The sequence below is a fragment of the Alligator sinensis genome, unplaced genomic scaffold (genome assembly GCF_000455745.1).
Source record: "Alligator sinensis unplaced genomic scaffold, ASM45574v1 scaffold1009_1, whole genome shotgun sequence".
In the NCBI taxonomy this organism is placed as follows: Eukaryota; Metazoa; Chordata; order Crocodylia; family Alligatoridae; genus Alligator; species Alligator sinensis.
In genome coordinates, this window is record NW_005842995.1 from 52,412 (window position 1) to 68,910 (window position 16,499).

Sequence of the window (16,499 nt, forward strand, 5' to 3'; positions counted from 1 at the left end):
GCGGGGAAGATGTTCTGGTTGTGGTGGCCTGTTTTGAACTGTCAAACCATTTGTCCAGGAGGTCAGCCACAGCCAGATTGGTCCAAGGTGCCCACTTTGAGCAAGCAGGGTCCTGCCACTGGCCTCCCTAGCAGGAGTTCTGGTGTTCCCTATTGGAAAACTGAAAAATCCCTGATTAAAAAAAATTCCAAAGTCATTCTGTAAAATACCCCCAAATCCATGTTCCTCCACAAGTAAAACAAAAGACAGAGAGCAAGAAAGAGACAATGATCAGCTGGACAATGTTTTATTGATATATCTTACAGTGTTAAAGCAAGTCTGTTATCATAATAATAAAGTGAACTGTAATACATGTTTCATGACTTCTTGAATACATGTTTTGCTGCACTGCCACAGGGCGATGGCCCCCACACAAGGGAGAGCAAGAAAGAGACAATGATCAGCTGGACAATGTTTTATTGATATATCTTACAGTGTTAAAGCAAGTCTGTTATCATAATAATAAAGTGAACTGTAATACATGTTTCATGACTTCTTGAATACATGTTTTGCTGCACTGCCACAGGGCGATGGCCCCCACACAAGGGGTTTGGCCCTCTCACAAGGGGTATGGCCCCCCAACAGGGGGTTCACTCCAGTTATATACGCACTGAAGTCTGTAGGGTTACCTCCGCATGAACCTGAAATATCTCAGAATAGGGCCTTTTATACCCTAGAAAATATATCCATTTGTCCTTGATTTTAATATTTTTCTTCCATTTCTGTAACACTGCCATTACACTGGCCTGGCAAAACAGCACAAATGAAAAAAATGACAAAGGAGATTTAACCAAAGCATCTTCAGATGTATGGTTTCCTAAAAAAGTGAAGGCACATGGAACTCCTTAAGATGAAGATTAAAAAAGGACTTCTAAAGCAGGTAAAATAAAATATCCCAATGACCAGCTCTTAAGAGAAACCTTAGGAAAACCCAGCACTCAAACATAACATTACATTTATTTTCTGCTATTTCTACCTTTTGATGAAATAAACCATAAGCTTTAATAAGAATATCAGTAAACAAGTAAGCATTCCCCATGAGAAAGGGTGCTAAAGTATATACCATTCCAGCATTAGTTTGTTCAAGTTAATAACACTACTTGAGATTAATACCAATATAACTATGAGTAGAGGACAGGATAGAGGGACTGTTGCTTATGACTCTCTGAATTAGCCTATAAAGGCGCGTCCACACAAGTGCGCACGTGCCTCTTGCCCCGCCTCAAACCCCTTTGAAGCGGGGCGACAGGCACGTGTGGGAACGCGGGGAGAAAATTAGACCCCTGGATATCCAGGGGTCTAATTTTCTCCCCGCGTTCCCACACGTGCCTGTCGCCCCGCTTCAAAGGGGTTTGAGGCGGGGCAAGAGGCACGTGCGCACTTGTGTGGACGCGCCTTTATAGGCTAATTCAGAGAGTCATAAGCAACAGTCCCTCTATCCTGTCCTCTACTCATAGTTATATTGGTATTAATCTCAAGTAGTGTTATTAACTTGAACAAACTAATGCTGGAATGGTATATACTTTAGCACCCTTTCTCATGGGGAATGCTTACTTGTTTACTGATATTCTTATTAAAGCTTATGGTTTATTTCATCAAAAGGTAGAAATAGCAGAAAATAAATGTAATGTTATGTTTGAGTGCTGGGTTTTCCTAAGGTTTCTCTTAAGAGCTGGTCATTGGGATATTTTATTTTACCTGCTTTAGAAGTCCTTTTTTAATCTTCATCTTAAGGAGTTCCATGTGCCTTCACTTTTTTAGGAAACCATACATCTGAAGATGCTTTGGTTAAATCTCCTTTGTCATTTTTTTCATTTGTGCTGTTTTGCCAGGCCAGTGTAATGGCAGTGTTACAGAAATGGAAGAAAAATATTAAAATCAAGGACAAATGGATATATTTTCTAGGGTATAAAAGGCCCTATTCTGAGATATTTCAGGTTCATGCGGAGGTAACCCTACAGACTTCAGTGCGTATATAACTGGAGCAGAATGTGGTCCACTGTAACTTTGCTAAAACAAGCTGATAGAAGCTTATGACTGAAAGCTGAGTTTCCTTCCTTGAGTATTACTTTTTGTTTTATGATGCAGTTGATTGCTAAAGGAGGGTGAGGAGAAACAAACTTGTTTTATGATTATGACAATGGTACACTGTATTTAAGCCTTGGTACAATATCAATAAGAAGACAATCACAGAATGGAAGTTTACTGAGATGGTGAACTGTAATCAAATTCTTTGTCCCCAGTGTTGAATTGAAGTAAAGTGCTTTCTGTATTTTCCCCTAGATCTGGCTTTGAATTTTGACCTTCAAAACTTAGTTTGAGACCCATTTCTTTCTCAGGCCTTTGCCTCAGGGATATATATGGGTGGGGGAAGGGATGTAGAGCTTTTTGGTGACTAGGAGTCTCTCTATGGCAGTCTCTTTATAAGCATTTACAAATATTAGTCATTGTACCAACATCTACAAGAAGAAATATTGTGTCTGAAGTAGGAAAAAAAAATACATAAAAGTCAGAGGTGTGGAAATAAATCCTTGTCATGAACTATTTAAAAAACAAGACAGTGCCAGCCCTGCCCCACTAAATGATTAACTCACTGATGCATGACACACATGGCATTCATAGTTTTATTATTAATGTCAGCTTATCCAGGGTTCCAGCTAGAGTATGAAATTAAAGGTGACCTCCAAAGACTATCTAAAAAATTTGGCCCTATGCCTTTTGTGGCTGCTTTTTGAGGTGCAGAAGAAGGCTTGCTATATTTTTGTCTTTTTTTAATGAAACAATTCTTTCCTTTTTCTCAGAAATGTCTGGAGAACCAGGTCTAATCTTTCTGGGATGGAGGGGGAGCTTTCCATCAGCTCAGAGATGAGCCCACTTGAATAATTCTCATCTGAATCACTTACTGAATCTTCTACTGTTTTACTAGGTTCCCAGTCATTGTTCAGCCTCCCAGCCTAGGTGGAACTTTACTTTCTAATTAAAAAAAACAACAGGTTTTTTTATTTTTTATTTTTTAAAGTGAACCCAGCCCTTCCAGTCCATGTTGATCCATCACAAAGAAGCAGATACAGGCACCATTTGGTTCCACTGCAGTTTACTATTAGCAGCACACTGAGGTGAGCAGGAAGGAATTTTTCCATACTGCTTTTTTCTCTAAGAGTTTTCCATGTGCTGAGATTAACAGAGTAATAATTCACCCATTTATGTGCTGCAATATCTCCAGCAAGGGTAGCATTTTAAAATTAAATAAAAATCAGGTTGACTCCAAACCAATTAAAACCTTAAAATTAGTATTTTTTTTTTTTTTACTTGCCTCTCTTTCTAATGATTTTTATGATGGGTAATACTGGACTGCATCCTGAAAAACGCTCCCTTAATGGGACCTGAGTCTTACAGGATCAATCCTTTGTTGCTTATAAGGCTTGTTAATATGTTCACTTTGTCTTCTGAGTAAAAAGAAAATCTCTAGTCTTATACCTTGAAATATTGATGACAATGAAATAAAGAACCCTGAACTGGATTCTGAGCTCAGTCCATGTCTGGACTAATGTCACAGACTTCAGTGTGTTGTTCAGAGGCCTTTGAACCTGCACAACTGATGTCAGTGGGAATTCAACCACTGAGTTCAATGGAGCTCAAAGAAGGCAATTGTCTGAAGGTTAAGCTTGTATGTTGCGTTTGCAAGATCGGTGCCTTGATTTCTGCCTATGTTTAGATTCTTAGGCAGCCTCCATCACTTTAGTATATGAAAGTCTCTAATGAATTCATCCTTACAATACCTCTGTGCAGTAAGCAAATGCTGTCAGCCCCATTTTACTGTTTAGAAGCTGAAGCAAAGGGCAAAGAGAGATTAAAGGCTAGAGCCACTAGAGCATTGCAGCACCTAGATTTTAGGTGTCTAGCTGCCTAGTGGAATCCAGAACCTTTAGCTCCTTATACCAGGGTTGTCCAGCTTCTAAGCAGCCAGGTGCCACAGCAGTATAAACAATTTCCCCCCTGGGCTGTACATCACACTGGCAGGTACCCCCCAGCCCCAGCATTGTACACATGGGTGCCCTGTCCTCAGATTCAGCTTCCTGGCTGCAGGCTCTCCTGCTGCGTTGTGCCATGCAGACACCCTAGGCTGCAGGTTCCCCTGGCACTACAGGCTGCACCCACACTGCTCCGTCCTGTCCCTGGAGTGGGGGCAGGAAGTAGAAGCCAGAGGAGAGAGGGAGAGCCTGGACACCTGGGCTGCTGCTGTGGCTGGAAAGATGGGGCAGTGGGAGCAGGGATGGGGTGTGAGATATACGTGGCATCCAGGCTGCCAGTTGGACAGGCTTGCCTTATACAATACATGGGGAGTATCAGTTGCCTAAAAATGGAAACCCCAAAAGCCTGCATGCTGAACACCTCAACATTAACCAGTAATGTTACCTTTTCTGCCTGAGGGGACTTGAACACTTGCCTCCCATGGGATGCACTAAGCACCAGCTTGTAGGGTTTTCAGATAAAGTACTCCATCCCACCTGTTGAAGCTGTTCCACTGGGGTAGAGATATGGAGAGTGAATGAGTACAAGAGCCTTGCTCAGGGGACTTTGCACAGGGCCACCTCTGGTAGGAGTGCTCAGAGAATGTCTACCAGCCTGGGCAGGTGCCTAGTTTGTAAATCCCACTGGGGCTATGTCATGAGAGAGGTGGCAAGCTGCTCAGCACAAGGAGTGCTCAAGTTCACCCTCAAGCATCAGGCAACTTTAGTGTCAGAATCTGAGGTTCCACAGTGTATAGACTGTCAGTACCTCCAGGTTTGGATGGCACCTGTGGGGAGGTTTTGAAGATCTTTATATCCTAAAGCAGTTTGGTGCCTGTCCCTCATTAGAGCAAATATTGAACACATAGTTTGAAAGCCAAGTGAATGTTCTAACAAGTGGGCATTCCTTCCCCTCTACTGCAATTTATTTGTGAAAATGTTTGTATCTTTCCATGGTCATATATCATTTCTGACTCAACTTGTTTCCAAAATAACTGGCATGAGACAATCTGCCAGGACTACGGAAAGCCCCTTGTCCTGCATAACTCCCAATCTGACCTTTCATACTCAGCCAGCTAGGGAGAGCTAGAGAAAGTGTCAGGCCCTCTAAGCATTCTCTCTGGTTAATATGAGAATAAAACTGCTTTCTGAAGCAGTTAACTAACCAAGCCAGCTGTGCTGTGTGTGTGTGGAGTGCAAGCTGTGCAGGGTAACACTATTCATCTCTGTTCCTTGCAAGCTTCATACTGATTTTTTTATGCATCCTCTGTCTTCACTGGAAGTCTGAGGTTTTCCTGCCCCCACATGCTGCTATCTGACCCTCCTTTTGGCTTCAGTTCCTGCATGAATGAAATGCTAGATCCAGGGCAAAGGTAATAGGAGGGCTTCAGTTTGTTCAGATCATAATTACTATTTGATGAGTTAAAGGGCCAAGTCATATTTCTGTTGAAATTGCTGGGAGTTTTACTGATGCTTTGTCATAGCACATTCTGACCACCGAAGCAGAGATCAAATTAAGGTGGACTTAATCTGTGTGGCATCCAGGGACCCTAAATAGTTGAGGTACAAACACAACATACTATCTCACAATCCTTCTGTCCTTGCACTGGTGCATGAATCACATTGTAAATGCTTGGTTCCATGGGAGATGTGCATATCCGTTAATTAAATTTATGACATAGCTATTAAACATTACTCATTAAAACTGTGGTTCTCAATCTTTTTAGACTCAGGGCACCCCTCAGAAAATGCCAGCTCTTAGTTTTCACTAATTTGTTTATTATGGAAAAATAACACAGCAGTTTTTCTGTTGCAAAGAACTCAAAATGATCACAACACGTCAGAATTCTTAACACTGTAGTTCCTTATTTGAAATCATTGCGTGCATCCAGCAGTGGCACATAGTTGTGCTGCTGCTGCTTGTGCCCAGGGAATGCTTGTGCATGTGCGCTCTGATGCATAGTAAGTTGCCCCTCGTGGGGTAGGAGGTCCTGGGGGCTTTCCAGGGCTCCAGCAGTAGCGATCTGGCATACAGAGCCTGGCTGGCAGCTGGAGTGTGGCTCTGGACAGGCAGGCTCTGGTTTTGGGTGGCACATGCTGCCACCATGTGTGCCACCTCACTTTTTTCAGGTGTGAGGTTTTTTTTACACTGGAATCTCCCGGTGTCAAAAAAACCCACCATGATGCTAATTAGCAGTGCAGCAAATGCCTGCACGTCCAGTGCATGCAGTTTGCAGCACCACAGACTGGTTTGTGGCGCCACATAGTGCATGTGTGCACCCATCTGGACGCATCCATTGGGTTTACCTTGTGAATCATGTTTGCACATCTAACAGTGCTAAAGTTGTGTGGCAACCCACAGCACCCCTCAAAGGATCTCAAGGCACCCTAAGGTGTCACAGCACCGTGGTTAAGGATGGAATGGGGCCGAGGGACCTAGTTTCTATTCCTGAGTCAGTGGCGGGGATTGTTCTCTTGTGAATAGGGCAAAGCAGGGCTTGTGTATTCTAGTCCTGGTTTTGAGAAAATAGAGAAAACTAGTACTTGGCATAGAGGACTAGCTGTCAGAATTCCTAATAGCTGTTGCTAGGTGTAAAAAAGGGCATGTCTTCAACATCAGAGGAGAAAATGCAAAGAAATCAGAATCTCCAGAGCCTTGGTTCTGAGGCAACCAGCCAGCACCTCATCCTCCTCTTAGCAGGCTTGTTTCATCTGTATCCTTCAAGCTGCCTGATTCCCAGTCTCTTGCTCTAACCACTAAACTTGTAGGAAAGAATCTGGCCCTCACATCTGTACATGTTTGGCAACAATTAAATCCATACAAAGGATGTACCACCCGAAGCAGAGCAGCGCTCTTTGAAACTGTCATAAAGAAAACATCCTTTTTATAAAAGCATGTGGATTTCTCTCCTGAAATGAAGCTGTGTGACCTAGTTCAGCTCTAGCAAGAGCTCTTCAAATGCCTCACTCAGCAGACACAGTGGTGGGTCAGGCTGTGGCTGAATCATCACTTTTAGTTCAGCAGAGGTTGGAGCTTTCACACTCTTTTGACTTCACGGTTTTTTTATACATGTTACACTGATTAAAATAAAGTTTTGAAATAACTGGAGGAACCGGGTGTCTCCTTTTCTTAACCCTTTTCTTGAATACATCACACCAAGGGAGTTAACAGTGTGGTTAACAAGTCCTTGTCCATTCTATTGTTGGGTTACAATTACACAGCTTGGAAGGAATCTTAACAAGACAGCTGCCCTGAGTCTTAGCAATCACCTTTCCTTTGTAGAAACAGCACATCGTAAATGATTCATCATTCTAAACAGATGAGGGCCAAAAGCTTCACTGCCTTGTACCCTGTGGAACTCCATTTCTTTCTTAACACTCCTCAACAGTGTAGGCTCCTGCTCTCAATTACAAAAGGTGAATGCACCTTGTGTCCTATGGCCAGGGTTTCTCAAGGGAGAGATCTATCTGCAAAGCCAGGTGATGACTGAAGCAAAGAAAGGATCCTTCATGTACAGATCTCTGCATCTCCATCCATTATTCATCCTCATTCCCAGCTAGATGATAGAGAATCCCTCCATGTTGTCTGGGGTCAGAGTGCTGGGGGAGGGGCTGCTAACTGAGCATGGTGCAGAGGTGGGGGAATCATTCTTCAACTTCATGCCAGTTAAACACACACTTAGGGAAGCATAGGCAATCTGATCAGACAGGACATCAGAATAGGAGGATTTCTTATCTCCAACAATGGTAAGCACAAGATGCTTCTTAGATGGTGCCAGAAACCCTATAGTGGACAGTTATGAGGTGTCTTACCCATAGGCTAGTCTCCATCTTTGTTTATGTCATAACCCTAATCAGTAGCTAGATGTTTGAATTGTCCATATAAATATTTAATCTTCTGTTTATTTCTCTGCATAGCTCTGTTTTCCCCCTCCCACCAGCAGACTAGGGATCATCATGGCCAAGAACTCGGGGTCCACCAGAAGTCAGACCCAGAGTACAGAAGTCTGTGCAGATTGCCCTGGACACATGCTGATCCCTGGAGCGTTATCAGATGTGGGACTCAGACCCTTATGGGGAAGGCAGGAAGTCAAAGCCCACTCTGTATTGAGACAAATGGAGGAATCTCTGTAAAGAATTCTCTTAGGAACTTTTTCCTCCAGATTCCCACTCCTACTAGTTATTTACTACAGGGAACGATTTGGGCAGTGGTGTTCACTTTCATGCGTCAGTACAGGAATTAATTAGGGCACAATCTAACTTAGCAGTGGGAACTGGTCTTTATTAGGATCACAGATCAGGTGTGGAGTCAGAGAGAAGCAGAGCTGGAAGGAACCTCAGCTGGTCATCTAGTGGATCTCCTCAAGGCAGGATCATCCCTGACCCAACCAGCCCACTCAAGGATTTATATAGCCTGCTCTTAAAAACTTCCAAGGATAGATATTTCACAGCTTCTCTAGGTAGCCTGTTCCAATGCTTAACCACCCTTGGAGCGAGAGAGTTTTTCCTAATATCAAACCTAAGTTTCTCTTGCTTCAATTTGAGACCATTGCTTATTGTTCTGTCCCCTGCAGCATGGATCAGAAAGCATTGTACTATAGCTGAAACTTTCCTTAAGAAAAAGAGAGACATCCTTCAAAGAAAAAAAAACAAGTGAAAAACACTATGTAGCACTTAAGGCAAGAATGAGCAGCAAGGTAAGAGGGGTGAGGGGGCTGAATACAGAATTAGCCTAACAGATAATGAAGCAGCAGTTTTAACATGCTTTATTATGTCTGTCTAAAAAAAGAAAATCTGCTATTCCAGTGAACTTGAATATTGGAAAAAACCCTGCAAAAATAATTTGACACTCTTAATGCTTGAGGTAATAGAACACAGCCTGTAAAATGGTTGCACAAAGCCAGCTTTGGTCTGCTTTAAAAAGCCTACAAAATATATATGTTTCTGGTAGATACTAATCAAAATTATTTTCACCTAGGCATCACTTATCATCTGTAGGTCCTGAAGGCTCAGATTTCCTTAAGTCACCACTGGTTCATGGAGCCTTAATTATGGGATACTTCACCTGAAATGGGACTTTAGTTTGGAGGGTGGAGACTTGGGACTTCTTGAAAATCAGGCCCTGAAAGGTATCTGGAGTTAGGTATGCTTTTAGTTTCCCCATTCTACAGATGGAGATGTGAGGTACAGAAGGGGGGTCAAGTGGTTTGCCCAAATTTACACAACATGGTAGTGGCAGATTCAACAACAGGGCCTAGTTCTGACTCCCAGCCCTGTGCTCAGCTGCAAAATGCCAATTTATTTTCTTCAGGGCAGATATTATGTCCATACTGTCTATGAGCAGAGAAAGGCAGTTAGCTGTGTTAGTCTGAAGTGAGGCAGAAGGTAGAGGAAATTTATAGCATGAGCTTCAGTGAGCCCAAGCTCACTTCATCAGACATAACTTCTGAGTGCTTTTTGGTGTGATTACGTGAGAGAGAGTATCTTTCCCTGTGCCACAATAGGGAAGGCAGGATTAGTTAGGAAGCTCCTATGTTTATTTCTTAGGTCTGCTTACTTCATGACTGTCAAGAGGAATTTCTCATTGGAGACTTCACCTATAGATGCTCCTCTCTTTGATCTCACTTTCCAGGCTTGCAGAGAACAATGGCCAGGCCACTGATTTTTTTCTGTGCGCACTGTTTGACTGACTGTGTTTGTTTCATTTTGGATTTGATTGTCAGTGTGCAATATGTAATTGGTGTTTTAACTTTCTGCAATTAATAAATGGTATGCATGAATTCCTATCTGTTTTTAGGCAGATTCAGATTCAGTATTTTATGCAAATTAGCTAATTAGAAATCAGTTTAAGAAGAATAATGGGTCACAAAATGTTCTAACTTCAACAATTTTAATAATTGCAGTTTAGTTCTAATTATTTATAATAATAAAGGGCTGGTTAATTTTATTGTAGCATGCTTTTGTGAAAATAATTAAGTCTATGACATGAGACTTCACGATCACATTTGCTTCTGATTTGTTGCTGACTAATATGAATATTAGTGAAGTATAAATCCGGGAGGCTGTAATATCTTAATGGGTCAACTTTATTTGTTTTTTCACTGTTATTTTAAGCTGCCCTGAGCCTTCTTTAGGCGGGCAGTGTAGAAATCAAATACATACATACATTGAAGGGGTTTTTTAAATATTTGTTTTTAAATCAGTAATGGCTAAGAAGAGTTTCTTCTAATCTGCCTGTGAAATCAGTCCAGGTAGTAAAATTATGCCTTTGTAGGTAAAGTTAAGAAAGTGTTTTGCTGGCTGTGTCATAAACATAAATCTTTAAAGAGCATGTCCTGAACTTGTTTTATTAAAAAGCCTAGTTAGAAATGTTATTTGTTTCTGCTCACCCATTTGTTGAAGGGTCTTTAACATGGGGGCCCTCCTTTTCTGCTTTTGCCTACTGTTTGCTGCCAGCTGAGTTCGTTTGAATTCTGCTGCTTTTAGTAGTAAGCAACTTTTTGCAGCTCCAAGTGAGGGGCCTGCACGGTGGAACAGTGGAACTGCTTATTCACAAAGTGCTGTCAAATGCACAAGGAAACAAAATGATAAAGAAAGAAAATATTATTTTCACTCATTTGTTTTAGTTTTATTTGAGGGGCAATAATATTCAAATGAAAATGTGACAGATGTTCTTTCTCTCTCTTGCTAGCATTACTGAAGTTCCTCAGTGATAATATTACATCTTGCTAATAATCCATATCCTGGATTGTAACTTATATCTCTTTACCTAACAAGAAAGCTACTTGCAGCTCTTACATTTTTCACTTTTTCCCACCTGGGGCAGTGACTAAGATGCACCTAGCTATTCCAGGAATACAAAAAAAAATACACATCTTAATAATTTCATACGTGTTGAACCATACTTTCAGAGCATAATTCTTCCCATTCTCCCTACTGTCACAGATCAGACTAGTTAGTGTTGATGCTTTTAAAAATCTCAGACTAAACAAATGAGGATTTCCTTTGTATTAAGTGTCCTGTTTCCTTATTTTACTACATTTAGCTCCAAGCTAAAGATACTGCTTTTGAATCAACAACGATTCATCTCCCTACAGCTGTATCAGCAGCCTGCCTCCTAGGGTTTTTTTTTTTTTTTTTTTTTTTAACAGTCTTGTCACCTTTGTTAAACTGGTTTGCTATAAAAATGCATAATAATTAATACTTCCACTTCCATTTCTAGGTCCTCTGATAGCTATTGCTCTTTAGATAATAAAAATTCTGAAGGTTTGTTCCTTTAAGCCTAACATCAGTGAATAGTTAAAGAACAGTAAGCTTAATTTTCTTTGTTACTGAGAATTCTCTGAAACTTAGGTGCTCTTACTCCAACTTTTCGGCAGTGGAATGGTGCAGTTATGTATTTATGGACAAGTGACTGTGTAAGCATTCCTGTGACCTCTGCGTTACAGGCAGCTGGAAGGGCAGATGGAGGATATGTGCATTAGCCCCAGGGGGTAGGGAGAACCTCACATTACATGAGTGAGCCCTCCAGCCCTATTGCTGATAGATAGAGCAGTGGTGATGATCATTCAAAGGAGCAGCATCCAGGCTGTGTAGGGTCAGAGGGCAACAGCAAAGGATGTAAGATAATGAAGGGAGAAGGGAAATCTTAGAGAAGACTTTTCCCTGCTATTTTCTTAGAAGAGAGTCTGTGGCCCAGAGCTTTATCCTGAAATCTGGCTGAACATTTACATAAATGCTTATATGGAATATGCTTTTGAGGACACTACAAGTTATATCAACATGTAACTACCATCCTAGACAGGCTAGTGCTAAAGAGTAATTTCCTGGAAATCAATACTCCAGATAAAAATGTTTTGCATTCCTTTTTTGACAACATCTCATAGTTCATTCCCATCTTAAAATATTTTTCAGCCGATCACTGACTCCACTGGAGTTACTGTGGACTTTCATAAGTACAATGGACAGTAGAATGGATCCCTTTGTAAAGGCTACTTGTGGGAAGGGAACAAAACAAACCTGAAGTGTAACAGATAAATGGAAACTATGTTTGAATAAATCAGTGTGTCAGATAGAAGGAAGCATTCCACAAACATATAAGAATAGGTATCAGTGTTTTACATTGCTATGGCTAGAGTACAGCCTAGCACACAGGAGTACAGGAAGTAGGAATCTCAGGTTAGATAATTTTTTTTGCTACTGGTTGGCTTTGTGATGTCACTTATTTGCCTTGTGCCCCAGTTTCCTCCTCGGTCAGATCTATGTGAGAGATCTCAGCACTCCACCTGTGATTCCAAGACAATGGCCCAGCAGGAAAAACCCCAGTGGATGAACCTGGGACAATGAGAGAGAGAAAAATAGCTTAATCTGAGGAACTATTAACCAGGGTCAAAATTATCAGATGTGAGCTTAACCAAATGGAAAGGCCTTGCCCTAAGCAGTTGGCAAACACGGAGGCAACACCATACATTAATTCCTGAAAAGAAAGTATTTCTGGCTGCAGGTTGATCTACATGGAACCAGAGACTATCCACAGAAATCAGAGAGAGTCTAGTAAATCCAAATTGCTGTAAAAGAGCAGAGACACAGAGGGGCCTAATTTATTTTCTTTCAATTTTTTTCCATCTAAAGATTTGTTGCAATCAATTTCCCTTCTACCTGAATCACATACTGGTATTTCCCAACAGGCTGTTTGGCTAGACAAGAGTTGGTTCCAGTGACCTCTGGTCCTGGCCAACCTTCTGGTCTGATGGTGATTAATAAAGTGACGTGATTAATAAATAATGATTAATAAATAAAGTAATTGATAATGATAATAATGTGATGATGATGATGATAACGTGATAGTGATGTGTGATTAATAGTGATAATAAAGTGATAGTGATGGTTTCTGAGAGATGCTAGAGATCTAATTAGAGGGCAGAGGCATTATTACTGCTCAGAATTTTTTTGGAACCTGCCAGTTAATGCAGTATAGAAATGATGGTGACAGAATTAATTCAAGAAGGTTAGAGAGAAATCTGCCTTCTTGCCTTGGAATGGGAAGAGAACATGTAGGATGTTACTGGGGGATGGCCAGATATAGGACAGACCCTAACCAATGAATGGAAATTCTCAAGGCGTAACAAACAAGGCAGAAATTTCAGTATTGTTGCAGCTTCTAGGGACATTTCTCCTAGTTCCACTGCTGCAGGCTTGCCAACAAGTAAAAATTATTTATCAAATAGAAACCAAATAGCATTTTTTTCACTGTCATTTGGTTGGTCAGTACAAGTGATGGAAGGGATAAAATGCCAGGGTACACAAATCCAAAACTCTCCTGAAAATATACATCTTTATACATAGGTCTTTGAGCCATCCAAACACAAACACAGGGATACAGACAGCTAAGTATTAACCCTTTTTCTTGTGTATCATTGGATTGCATTTTAACCTGTTCTCTATGTTCCTTGATTCAAGGTGATACCTTGAATTGGAGAAGTGATTCAAGGACACCTTGAGGCCAGCCTGAAGAAATGCAGTATTAGTATCAATAGCTGGGTCCTGAGAGTCAAGCACTGAATCATCCCCAGTAGTGCCATGATGTACAACAAAGCACTGATCATTTTTAGCAAACTTACCCTTCTATGGGGGCAGATAGATGAGAGAGACAAAGGGAAAAAGCTGTGACCCAACGTTTATCAGGTCCTACCAACATCACCAGATTCGCTCCTGCCTTTTGAAACTATTTGCCACATCTGCAATAAAACATGCCGATCTTGAACTGGTCTCATCAGTCATCTACGAACTTACCGATGACATCTCTATTTACTGGAAGACTGTCATCCTTGTATTGAGGGGCTGCCAATGACAATAGCATCCTTTAACTGTCTTGTCAACTTCTAAGTCACTTGGGGAGCTACACATTGATTGAGGAGATACTGAAGAGAGGGTATTTACAATCAGTTCTTAACAATTTAAGACTTTGATACCTCCCAGTCTCCCCAGGATGTTTACCAGGTTCTTGCTGCATTTCAGGTTGGGTCTGACCATCAAGAAATCCCTAGAGGGTTTTCCTTCCATCCTAAAACATCCAGGAAGTATGCAGCTTAGCCCACACAACTTCCACTGTAGAGACTATGTGGTAAGTCTCTGTCACCAGAGAGGTGACCAAGCCTGCTACTCTTCCTTGAAGAACTGGAGAAGGAAGGTTGCAAATTAGACCTCTCAGTTCCTGGTAAAGATGAGAGAAGATATTTGAAAAAAGGGCAGGGCCTCTTTTGGATCTTGACTGTTTATCTGAACTCCTAATATTTTGAAGCCTTGCAAATGTGTTTGGAAATTCAAAGTAAAATTGGCTAAATTTGCTCATTCTGCACACAAGACATCCTGCTTCTTGGGGAGCCCCAGCCTCTCCTCCAAACTGTCTCAGGGACATTCTTGTGGATTCTGGCTGCCTTACAACGTGGCAAGATCCCACTGCCTTGCAGGAGTCATGTGCCTCATATCATCTCACCTCACCTCCTTCATAGCCCTTTCCTTTGTGCCATGATTTTGGTTTTGGAAACAGAAATGCAGTGTTTCAGGATAAAATACAAGTGGGAGTAGGCTAATCTCTCAAATGGAAGGAAGGCAGACTCTCCCTATTGGCTGTTGTCTTTGTCAACTCCTGTTTATAGTTAGTGGAAAGTGACAGTGTATTTAATCTTGTGGTAGGAACAAAGTCCCCCTTTAAATACAAAGCCCTGCCTTAGGAGAGCAGCTCCTCAGAGAAGGTTGCCAGAAAAACAGCCATGGAAGTTCTCATTTATTTTTATGCCTGATGCTACTGTCAAAATCTTTGTTAAAAATTATTTTGAATATTTAATAAATATAATTTCAATATTGTGAGACATTAGAACCCATCATTTTTGCTATGTGTTGTCACAATGTGTTCATGTTTTATGCCAGTGTGCCAAGCATGCAGATTAGTAGTTATGGCCATGTGAAGAAAAAGGAATGCACTTGCCATTCTACTGACAGAATGCTCCGTTGGATGAGCGTTCCACTTGGATGAGACATGAGACTGGCTTCCTTCTGCCCATCATCCGCGTCTGTCTGAGTGCCAGTTAAAGACCCCTTACTACTCTTCTAAAAGAGTTACAAGCCTATTTATAGAGGCATATAACTTACACAAGTTGTCAAATGCTTTTAAAAAAGAGCAAGTGGGGAGACTGCAAAACTGAACTCTTGTCAAGTATTTTATATTTCAGAACTCTCTTTCTGGGAGAAGAAAATACTTGTGTTTAATAAAATGAAACATGGATTAAAACACCCACTAGAGCTAAGGGGGTTTTCCGACCAGAATGCAAACTTCAGGCTCTTTTGTATCATGAATATTAACTAAAATGCTAAATCCAAACATCTCCAAACTCTGCGGGAGTTTGAAGTCAGATCTAAGCTATGGAGCTTTCAGCCACCTCTGTTAAAATAAAAGAAACATTTATCTGGCACAAGAAAAAAAAGTTTGGAAAAGTGTGACAGAAGAGAACTTCTGTCATCTGTCTCTCTTTTTTTTTTTTTTTATTTGTCCTCCAGTGCTTTTTAAATCTGTCCTCTCTGGTATGTGAAGTCCAATGTTCATGGACATTGTCCATGTCATTCCGCCTTTCTTATCCCCTGGAACCTGGAAGAAGTGATGTGAAAAAGGTTCCCACACTTCAGTTCACAATTATAGTAGTAACAGCCAATTAAGGCCATTAGGAATTTTAAGAATGAGATTGGGGCAAGGGGTAGCAGTGCATATTTTGTTCAATAGCCCCTTTTTTCACTAGTTATCCTAATGTGCCATGATCCAGGAGTTAAGTTTTTCAGTGAAATATGTAGTATTTTGTACTGTTCCACTCACTAAATGTTTTATCACATGCCATGTCTTATGGCCCTTGCTCAGTGTTTGAAGGATGCTAATTATGACAGCCTGCTGGACAAGAAGAAAAAGTGCAAGATGGGTATTTTATTTCCTAAAATTGTCATTGTGATGATTTTATGAAGTGATTTTATAAATAAAGCTCTATTTTATAAAGTGACAGTCATTTCATTAAACCATAGCTGCATATCTGCTTAGGGAAGTTGCAAAAACTCCTTCATTGCAGGGTTTTCAAGGAGAGGCTGATCTGTCTGGGATGATTCAAGAGCAGTAACTCCTGTGAGGGATTGGGCTAGATAACTCTTGAGGTGCTGTCCATTCTTGCAATCCTACAGAAATGAGCAGTGGGATGCAAGTCAGGATACCTCTAGTTACTGCTTGTTCTACTGCAGACTCTTCCTGGCCTGAGCAAATCCTTTCACCACATTGCCCCAAATGAGATAACGATACAATGTGAAGATTGATCTGCTAATGTGCACAAACTTCTGACACTGGAGTTTGTGGGAGATCTGCCCTTTATTTCAGTGGGAGCGAATTGGGATCAGCAATTAACAGATTATCTCCAT

At 41.1% G+C, this 16,499-nt stretch overlaps 1 long non-coding RNA gene across 2 annotated transcripts; it reads left to right on the forward strand.

Moving 5' to 3' along the window:
• The first annotated feature begins 7,408 nt into the window (after positions 1 to 7,408).
• On the forward strand, positions 7,409 to 13,718 carry LOC102373277. 2 transcript variants are annotated; one of them, XR_325262.3, is made up of 3 exons: positions 7,409 to 7,796; positions 8,624 to 8,746; positions 13,509 to 13,718. It is a non-coding gene; the product is annotated as an uncharacterized LOC102373277 (long non-coding RNA). The 2 variants fall into 2 exon arrangements; XR_001359015.2 differs by lacking the exon at positions 7,409 to 7,796 and adding an exon at positions 7,807 to 8,509.
• The last annotated feature ends 2,781 nt before the right edge of the window (positions 13,719 to 16,499 follow it).